At 44.9% G+C, this 9,900-nt stretch overlaps 1 long non-coding RNA gene across 5 annotated transcripts; it reads left to right on the forward strand.

Moving 5' to 3' along the window:
- Nucleotides 1–1,193: 1,193 nt before the first annotated feature.
- LOC123104675 (uncharacterized) lies at nucleotides 1,194–7,284 on the forward strand. 5 transcript variants are annotated; one of them, XR_006450477.1, is made up of 6 exons: nucleotides 1,194–2,114; nucleotides 3,630–3,898; nucleotides 4,360–4,475; nucleotides 4,711–5,976; nucleotides 6,114–6,153; nucleotides 6,914–7,284. It is a non-coding gene; the product is annotated as an uncharacterized lncRNA (long non-coding RNA). The 5 variants fall into 5 exon arrangements; XR_006450476.1 differs by having other exon boundaries at nucleotides 4,711–6,153; XR_006450475.1 differs by having other exon boundaries at nucleotides 6,114–7,284.
- The last annotated feature ends 2,616 nt before the right edge of the window (nucleotides 7,285–9,900 follow it).

The raw sequence follows: 9,900 nt of genomic DNA on the forward strand, positions 1-9,900 counted from the left end.
CATTGTTTCATGTTTTGGTGGAACATCAGCTATTCAAGCCTCTGTATGGCCATTTATTTGGCTCCAATGAAGGTTTCTTGTGCAGACATTGTTTACTAGATTCAGTCAGACTCAAGTGTCCACTGGACTTACTAACGCACTAGAGTTCTGTGTTTTTAACTTCAAAATTTATCGTTGGTGACCGACAACAGTATTTTGAACATACTCTTGACAGTGTATCCACTTTGAAGAGTCGATTAACATGCTTTTATTTTCTTAGTTGGTATATAATGCATGACTAATAAATAACTTTATGATATTTCTAACAAGAAAACTTGATCCTGTATCATTAAGAGAACCGCATGGATGATGGATTGTGAAACAGTGAAAGAATAGGGTGGCTGTTAATTGGCTCGAAATGGTTACTTCTGAACCCAAACTCATCCTGAGGCATCCTGATTAGCTTGCCAACGATCGTCGTGCTGAGGTATGCCAACGGCACCTCGAACCGCCTTCCGTTGGCAGTGGCCCTTATCTGCGACAGGCAGTGTCACGCATCATGCTTCGTCGTCTCTGGCAGTGGTCAACTCGTCGTCTTGACCCTCTGCCACTTCCTCGCCAGCTCAGCAAGCCTCTTTGGGTGCATCATAGCTGGGTTCTTTGGTTCTAGTCTCAGGTATGTTGCTGCTTAGGGATGCTTGGTTTGTTGACTGTTGTTGAAGCGACGGTGTCTTACTAGTTAGCCCACGAATATCTGGGCATTGAGATATAACTCATTGGCATTTGGCAGGGGACAAGGCCATGATTTTGGTGGTTGCAATGGTGGCTCCAAGGGAGGCAGTGAGATTCAGATCAGATATTGCTGGGCCTGGCACTAGGGGGCAAAGGTAGTGGACTAGTGGCTAGGCAACCAGATGCATACTACTACCTCCGTCTAGGTGAATAAGTCATTCGCGTAGTTCTAGGTCATCGATTTGAGGAATTAAATATGCGTTATATGTCATGAAAAGTATATCACTAGATTTCTACAAGGATGTAGTTTCTAAATATATGTTTTTTGTCACAAAGAATACATATTTAGATAGTTAAATCGTCAACCTAGAACTACGCGAATGACTTATTCACCGAGACGGAGCGGAGGTAGTACTGTTCTTGCTGCTGAACTGGGCAGAGGTATTGAACATATAGCGCCCAACTAGCGGCTGTGGCCACGTCTCCTTTTTTGCCGAGCGCTCTCTTTCCCCTTTTTCTCTCCCTCGTGCTCTCCTTTCCTCGCCGCCGCCACTCCATCCTAGCCGCCTCCTCTCCTCGTCGAACCAGCCGCCTCCTCCCCATCTTCACGCGCAGCCTCCTCTCCCTCAAGCCCCGCCTCCTTCCCACCCTGGCTTCGCCTCTTCGGGGGGCGGGACGCAGTGGCTGTGGTGATGGCAGATGGGGCGACAACGGCGGCGCTCCTCCTCTCCCATGGCGGTCGGCGGCACTCTGGCCATGGAGGCCTGCTCCTCATGCTCCTCTGATATGCCTCTTCGCCCCTGCCGAGGACGGCGGTGAGGGGCAAAGGGGCGCTGTCGTTCTCCCCCCTCAGCGCGTGCGTCAGAGACGGACAAGGAAGCCGAGCAGTCCGTCATGCCGTCGACGCCGTCCTCTCCTACCAAGGTCTGGATTCTCCTCCCCCTTCCCTCATGGCGGCGCCTGGATCCTCCTCCCTCTTCGCTTCCATGGCGGCACCCGGACCTGCCGCATCTTCCTCATCGTCAGTCCGAGGGAGAGGAGTGGCAGCAGCCATACACGCCTCGTCCGTGTCGCGTGGTGTCCCAGATGCGTCCGCCCCGTGCTCTGCCGATGCCTGTCTCACCCGTCTACGGCCGAAGGAGGGGAGGACTAGATGCCAACCGATCTGGAGGAAGAAGCGGACACCCGGACGAAATCGACGGCGAGATGCTTGGTGACATCCCTGGATAGGCTTCGTGGTGGAGGGCGCTTCGTGGTGGAGGGCACGGCCTCCGCTGCCGGGTGCATTATGAGGCACTCGAGGGGTAGGGTCGCTTGCAGCGCAGGTGCCCGTCGTGTGTCCCAGCGGGGCACTTGATGCAGCTGCAGCAGGCCGGCAAGTTTGGCTGATTTCAACACTCAAGGTGAGCTTCGCCCAGTCCTTCTTCCCCTCCCTCTCTCTTTCTGCAACTCTGGAAGCTTGTGCAATGTGCTCTGCTTCCATCTCTTTTTTTTGTTAAATGAATCTCAGAGAGCATGGTCTTTATGCTAGCATTACTGTCAAGGACCTCACCTTCCTATTGAATTGCTTATGTTTGTACAGCATGGATTTTTCAAAATTAGTTGCTTACATTGTGAATAATTCTATTAACTTTTAGTTGAAAAGAATCTGCCAGTGTTAAGAGTTCTTTCTGATGTTGCATGATGTTCTGATTTTGAACTTGAACGTGCTAACTGAATTTTGCAGTGCAAACTGAACTTTTCAAATTAACCGAATTAACTAAAGTTTATGGATTTCTCGAAAAGGTAAAGCACTACCTCAGTATTTCTGTATTAGAGGGTGCCCCTGTTGTTTCTTGGTATCATTACTAGCAAGTGTCATATGAGGTGTGTGTGCCTTGCCTGCCATCATGATTCATGAGGTGTGTGTTTACCTTTGTTTCAAGAAGGTAAACCACACAAAGGAAATCTATGTATCATAAAAAAGAGGATGTGCATGTGTCTTGTAGGGTTGATGGATTGATTGATCACCACACAAAGTAAGTAGTTTGGGGAAAGAATGATGTTGGACTACTAAAATCAAAGAAAATATTCCATGAATTTGTCACCGGAATGGCTTGTAAAATGGTGCAGTGCCATCTTGTCTCTAGAACAGCTTATAAATGGTGTGCACCCCATTTTTTTAGAAATTGAAACTACTCCAGTGTCCAGTGTTAGCTAAGAGCTAAGATGAGTACAAGAATTTTCTGTAGAGATTGTTGCAAGGAGACATCTCTGTCCAGTGTTAGCTAAATTTTATTGGTCTCGGCATTGGTCTATCTATGCATTGGTCTCACATCTTATTTTCAGAACATTTGAGTACTCTTCAAATATGCATACACTGCATATTTTCAGTGATAGTCTGAAAATATGCATACACTGTACAGCAGCATATTGAAAACATTCAGGTTTTAGTATAACTGAATTTTCTGTTACATACACTCTGCGCTTCTTCTTTAGCTGAATTTTCTGTTACATACACTCTGCGCTTCTTCTTTAGCTGAATTTTCTGTTACATACACTCTGCACTTCTACTTTAACTGAATTTATTTTCAAGTTTTGTACATCAGCTTACTGAAAACATTCAGTTATTGACAAATCATGACATTACAATCTGACAAATCATGCATGCAAAAATCTGACCAAGTGTAAAAGCTTGTCAAAGCTCTCATTCCTTGTTATGTTATAAACTGAATGCCAAGATAGATTCCTCAATGTACACATTGTTTCACTTTCTGAGCACTGAAATCTGTATATTTTAGATAAAGTAGCATTTGCCAATAGAAGTCATGGTTGGATCAACATATTTTTCCGCTGAACCTTGGCATATTTAGAGCTTTCTATATATTTTAGATTTTCTTTCAGCGAGTTTCTCTGAGGATGTGTCTTACTTAATGCAGGTAAATTATCATAACCATGGAATGACACATACTGATCTCAGCCTGGAGAATGTTCATGTAAGGGCCAGTACACAAGCATGTCTACTTTGCCATATGGATGGTGGATTTAGAGGACAAATTTATGCACCAGCTTTGAGTTCCATGATGTTGCGCCGACTATGTGGAACCCAATGATTCATAGTGATGTATTTTCTTCTTCGAGAGAGAGGACTGTGCAATCAGAAGTACAATATGTGATCATCAAGTGTAAGAGATGGCAAGAATATGTGGTATGTATTTCAGTCTGCGTATTAATGAAATGTATTGACCGTTCATGCTGCTATAATAAGCTCGATGATTTCCTATGGAAACAGAAAAACACTTGAGAAGCATCTTAGTTTTTATGTACTGAGATTTTAGAGGCTATTATTGACATTGATTTCCTTTATGCTAGAGATGCTGGTAACACATCTACATCAGAACATACTTTGGTTTAATTCTTGGTTAGCACTTATCTGTTCTTTGCATTGAAAGAACTCATTTGTTTCAAAAAAAAACAAGATAAGAAATATTACAGTCTTAATTGGCGCAGTTTGGCCCTTTCATCACTTGGTATATAGTATTTTGTAGATACACCAACAATGAATTTTCTTAGATACATTACAAATGATGAATTAGGGCCTTGCCCCATTTGGTGTATTTTGTTACTATCAATATTCTGACTATGCTGTTGGCGATGGTGGAACTGGAGGGTACAGATGCGGCGGCGACAACGTCGACTTCGGTGAGATGGCTGGTGGACCAAGGACCAATCCTGCATTTGCTTTATAATATGAAGTAATGTCGATGTGTGATGTTAACATCATGGTAACTCCCCTCTCCCATGCTTAGACACCCCAGTGCAAGCAGAATATTCCAAATAGATGGTCAAGTGCACTACATATACTGAGGGTTTGAAACTGGTAGCTAAGATCAGAAGAAGCAATAAATATACAGATTATTCACGACACTTTGGGTTCAGATAATTTTATTTGTTATTTGGTCGCTTTGGCTATGTGGAAATGATAAGATTTTTAACGATAAAAATACTTCTCTTATGTAGGTTATCTACAGATGTATGGGTACGCTCCGTTTATGGTCGTCTCTATAACGTGTGGAGTATCGAGACCTGTTTACGGAGGTGTGTACACGATTGGAGGCCACGACGAGGGATACTTTTAACTGACATGGATGACCGCATGATCTTCGGATTGGTCTTCCTACGCTTTAGGCGTTATACAGACTCTTTGATTAAGTGTATTTCGCCTTTTTCTGTTGTTGTTTTTTTTGGAACGTGGACTTGGTTATGGCTATGTGCATCTCAATTATGCAGAGGCCGGGTGTAATGCTTAAGTATTTTAAGTAATAAAGCACCTTTTATCAAAAAAATAGTCATATTTGTTTTTGTTTATCCATATACAACATCATGTCTGAGTTCATCATCTTCTGATACTGGAAGAGGAAGCACTATAAGTTATAAAGCAAGAAAGTAAAACATGGATTTCATTTACTTGAGAGAAGATCTGGCCATGATATACTGCTACGTGCCAGACTAAAAGTTCAACAAATGATCACGAGCTTAGTGTCTGCCGTTTATGATGCCTATTTTGGAGATACTGTGTCCTGTTTTTGGAAAAATATTTTGTTCAACTGCATACTAATACAGGAAGTTTTCCCATTCTTTTTTCCTTTTCCATTTGGGTAAGGCCTATATATATAGTGTTACCTTAGTGGCAAATTTGTATGGTATTTTTATTGCTTCTTTGCTGGATCACGGATCACATTCAGAATATCAATTTGTAGCCTAGCTTCAAACACTTGCTTACAATGTCTTTCTCTTTGTGACCAGTCCGCCGTGATGGAAAACGTTAATATTCCAACAAAAGTGCTTCCGGATGCTACGATGAGAGAGCTTGGCCTTCCAAGCGCAGCTTACTCAACACACAAGGCAAGGACCTCGAGGCAAGTGTTTAATTCTATCCATTGAGTACCAGCTAAATAATGAACTTGCAAAGACATTAATATCCATCTATGTCTATGAAACTGGATGAGTCTGAAGATTGGCTGGCAGACGAACCTCTTAAATACATGGAAGCCTCTTACAACAAAGTGCTGCAAGACATCAACTATGATAAGTTGCAGTTGGTTCAACAAAAAGTAAATCTCTGGAACACGAGCTGAAAGAAAAAGATGGAATCATAGACTATCTGAGCAGCAGCTGGTGGATGATGTCTATGGAAGGCATTTCTGCTTTTGCCAATTACAACCCGCCGAAACACACCCACCATGAAGAGCAGCTTAGATGATGAGGTCATTTTCGACACGGCTGGTACAGGCTCTACCTGATCTAAATACTGCATATCTTAGTTACCATAAGCTAGGTGACCAAAGCTATCTATATGATGCATGTCTGTCTATCAGCTAATCTCATCCCTTTCTTTTGGCCTATGTTCTTATTTGACAAAGCTGAAGGAAGCACGTCCAGATTAGTTCTCTGGATGGTGAGGTTAGATTAATTGACCACTATTTCTATTTAACTTCTCCTGTACACAATATTCACAAGTTCATGTATTAAGTACATTTTATTGTGTCACTTGTGTTTACTCCTTTTTTAATGCAAGTTTACAGCTACTCGGAGTTCCTAATTGCAGACTCAACTATCTTGACCTACCGATGATCTAATTTGTGGCATTAATTATTACCTTAAGAAAATATTTGCATTTAATTTCACTTATATATAGGGGTATAAGTTCTTACCAAATGTACTCAAATATACAATTACTGAAAAAATGCAAATATTTTCAACACGAACATGGTTTTAAACGGGTCTTTGCGCCATTTGGCGCAACTGGTCATCTAGTAGAGCAAACCATCCAGGGTCCCTTCGGTGCAGTAATCATCTCTGAATAGGTGAGTACAGCTTCAGCTTCAGCTGCATGCTAGGTGTTTGTTGTTTGCTTTAGCAGTGCTTTGGTTGCTGCAAATCTAGCAAGTTGCCTGACAGCTCCATATCTCATCGTCTGCATGATCTTCAGCATCGCATGTGACAGCCATTCCTGGTATCTCCATTGCATTTTCCTATGGGCCAACCAGTTGGTAACCATCAGGGCCAGAATGGCATCAGGTCCATCTCTATGGAGCTGTCACTAGTTCATGTCACTATTTTTGTTTTCTGGTGGCTTTTGTTCATGGACTGCAGTAATGTAAGTTGCAGCGCAGGGCTCACTTTGTTAGTACCTGAAGTTTACTTGTATTGTCCATGACAGTGACTTAATGATGAGGGCATCTCAGTACCTCATGTTGTTCCCATGAAGGAGGAGGTGAAGCCCAACTTCAGGACTCCTCCAAGTTAGAGGTGTGCCAAAGGGGGTGACCGAACCATGTACTTGGTCGGTTCTAGTTTTATCTATTTTTATTTCCAAGTCTTGTTATGGGCCACTTAGGATTTTTATTTTGTGTATTTCGGTGTGGGCCTGTCCAACCGATTAGTTTTCTAGATGCCTATATAAGGAGGCTAGTGGCTAGGTTTAGAGGGGGTGAAATTTTTAGATTGAGTTTTGAACATTGTGTCCACGTGGTGAATCATCCCTCCGGGGACGGCGCTGCTATTTATCAAATAAAGTGATGATTGCATGAAGGTTCTTGTGTGATCAAGGATTATCGTTCCAAGGTTAGAGGCATGTTGTTCATCTTCACGTTGCTTGCTGGATTCGTTTCCTCATCTTCAAGTTGCGTGGATTGATCACGCGATTAGAAAGTTTGCTATCTAATTGTCTTGCGGTGAAAGATCGGACAAAAACTATAGGATCATCACGTTGATCCTTATCACTTAACTAGTGGTTGTGTGGTACCTAGATTGGCCAAATACAAATGTGGATGAGCTCATTCAATGTCTCTGATTACTGGTCTGTTTCTGCACATTAGCAGGTTTTCCTGTCCCAATTCAAATAAAATTCAACAGTTTTATCTTTGGTCGAATAAAACACAGCTTTTCTACAAACCGTCAGTTTCCTTACCCTATTCGCAAAAAAAAAGTTTCCTTATCCATCTATGAAGATTTTCTAGCCCTAGTCAATGTTCCACTGCAATCCCAATTCAAATGTAATCTCACAACTTTATCTTGGTTCGAATAAAACACAGAGCTTTTCTACAAATGGTCAGTTTCCTTCTCTATCTGTGAAGATTTTCTAGCCCTCGCCAATGTTCCTTTGTAATATTTTGGGGTCTGAGGCCATATATCTATGCAGAAGAATTTTTCAGCAATGCTTCGTGCTTAGGTCCTAAAAATCTGTGATCAATCATATATCTTTGCAAGATGTATATATACACATTGAAAGAGCAGTGTCCCTAAGTACCGCCCATCTTCCTTGTTTGCTTCTTCACTTGCATGATCAAAATGCTTCACATAAACAATTTCCTTTTTTCCTATATCCCTATGTCTGGCAGATGGTGATCAGCAGTTGCAGACACCAAAATGCTGGTTAACTCCCAGATGTGCCGCAGCATGATAGTGGCATGGCATCGCCATGGAGTATAGGAATGCGGCCTCCATTTCTGCAGAGGCGCTTCTCCTGAGCAAGCACAGGGCGTACTCCATCACCGATGCGTCACATGGCAGCGTGATTCTGCGACTGTCAACGCCTGTGAAGCCAAACTCCTCTTGGGACATCCTAAAGAGCTCGCCGAAGACTGTCGTACCGAGGAACGCAAGCGGCACCTCAAATCTCACGCCGTCAGCAGTGTACACGATGCAGTGGCCCTTGCCGTCCACTGAGAAGCATGATGTGCTGCAAGACCCTTTGGTTTCTTCCGCAGACGTTGATGACAACCCGGTGAGCCTCTTCCTCCTCATAGCAACCACCTTCTGCCACTTCTTGGCCAGCCGAGCGAATGTCTAGGGGGCAAAGGTAGTGGACTAGTGGCTAGGCAACCAGATGCATACTACTGTTCTTGCTGCTGAACTGGGCAGAGGTATTGAACATACTACTGTTTTTGCCGAGCGCTCTCTTTCCCCTTTTTCTCTCCCTCGTGCTCTCCTTTCCTCGCCGCCGCCACTCCATCCTAGCTGCCTCCTCTCCTCGTCGAACCAGCTGCCTCCTCCCCATCTTCACGCGCAGCCTCCTCTCCCTCAAGCCCCGCCTCCTTCCCACCCTGGCTTCGCCTCTTCGGGGGGCGGGACGCAGTGGCTGTGGTGATGGCAGATGGGGCGACAACGGCGGCGCTCCTCCTCTCCCATGGCGGTCGGCGGCGCTTTGGCCGTGGAGGCCTGCTCCTCATGCTCCTCTGATATGCCTCTTCGCCCCTGCCGAGGACGGCGGTGAGGGGCAAAGGGACGCTGTCGTTCTCCCCCCTCAGCGCGTGCGTCAGAGACGGACGAGGAAGCCGAGCAGTCCGTCATGCCGTCGACGCCGTCCTCTCCTACCAAGGTCTGGATTCTCCTCCCCCTTCCCTCATGGCGGCGCCTGGATCCTCCTCCCTCTTCGCTTCCATGGCGGCACCCGGACCTGCCGCATCTTCCTCATCGTCAGTCCAAGGGAGAGGAGTGGCAGCAGCCAGACACGCCTCGTCCGTGTCGCGTGGTGTCCCAGATGCGTCCGCCCCGTGCTCTGCCGATGCCTGTCTCACCCGTCTACGGCCGAAGGAGGGGAGGACTGGATGCCAACCGATCTGGAGGAAGAAGCGGACACCCGGACGAAATCGACGGCGAGATGCTTGGTGACATCCCTGGATAGGCTTCGTGGTGGAGGGCGCTTCGTGGTGGAGGGCACGGCCTCCGCTGCCGGGTGCATTATGAGGCACTCGAGGGGTAGGGTCGCTTGCAGCGCAGGTGCCCGTCGTGTGTCCCAGCGGGGCACTTGATGCAGCTGCAGCAGGCCGGCAAGTTTGGCTGATTTCAACACTCAAGGTGAGCTTCGCCCAGTCCTTCTTCCCCTCCCTCTCTCTTTCTGCAACTCTGGAAGCTTGTGCAATGTGCTCTGCTTCCATCTCTTTTTTTTGTTAAATGAATCTCAGAGAGCATGGTCTTTATGCTAGCATTACTGTCAAGGACCTCACCTTCCTATTGAATTGCTTATGTTTGTACAGCATGGATTTTTCAAAATTAGTTGCTTACATTGTGAATAATTCTATTAACTTTTAGTTGAAAAGAATCTGCCAGTGTTAAGAGTTCTTTCTGATGTTGCATGATGTTCTGATTTTGAACTTGAACGTGCTAACTGAATTTTGCAGTGCAAACTGAACTTTTCAAATTAAC

This window comes from Triticum aestivum, chromosome 5A (genome assembly GCF_018294505.1).
Source record: "Triticum aestivum cultivar Chinese Spring chromosome 5A, IWGSC CS RefSeq v2.1, whole genome shotgun sequence".
Classification (NCBI taxonomy): Eukaryota; Viridiplantae; Streptophyta; class Magnoliopsida; order Poales; family Poaceae; genus Triticum; species Triticum aestivum.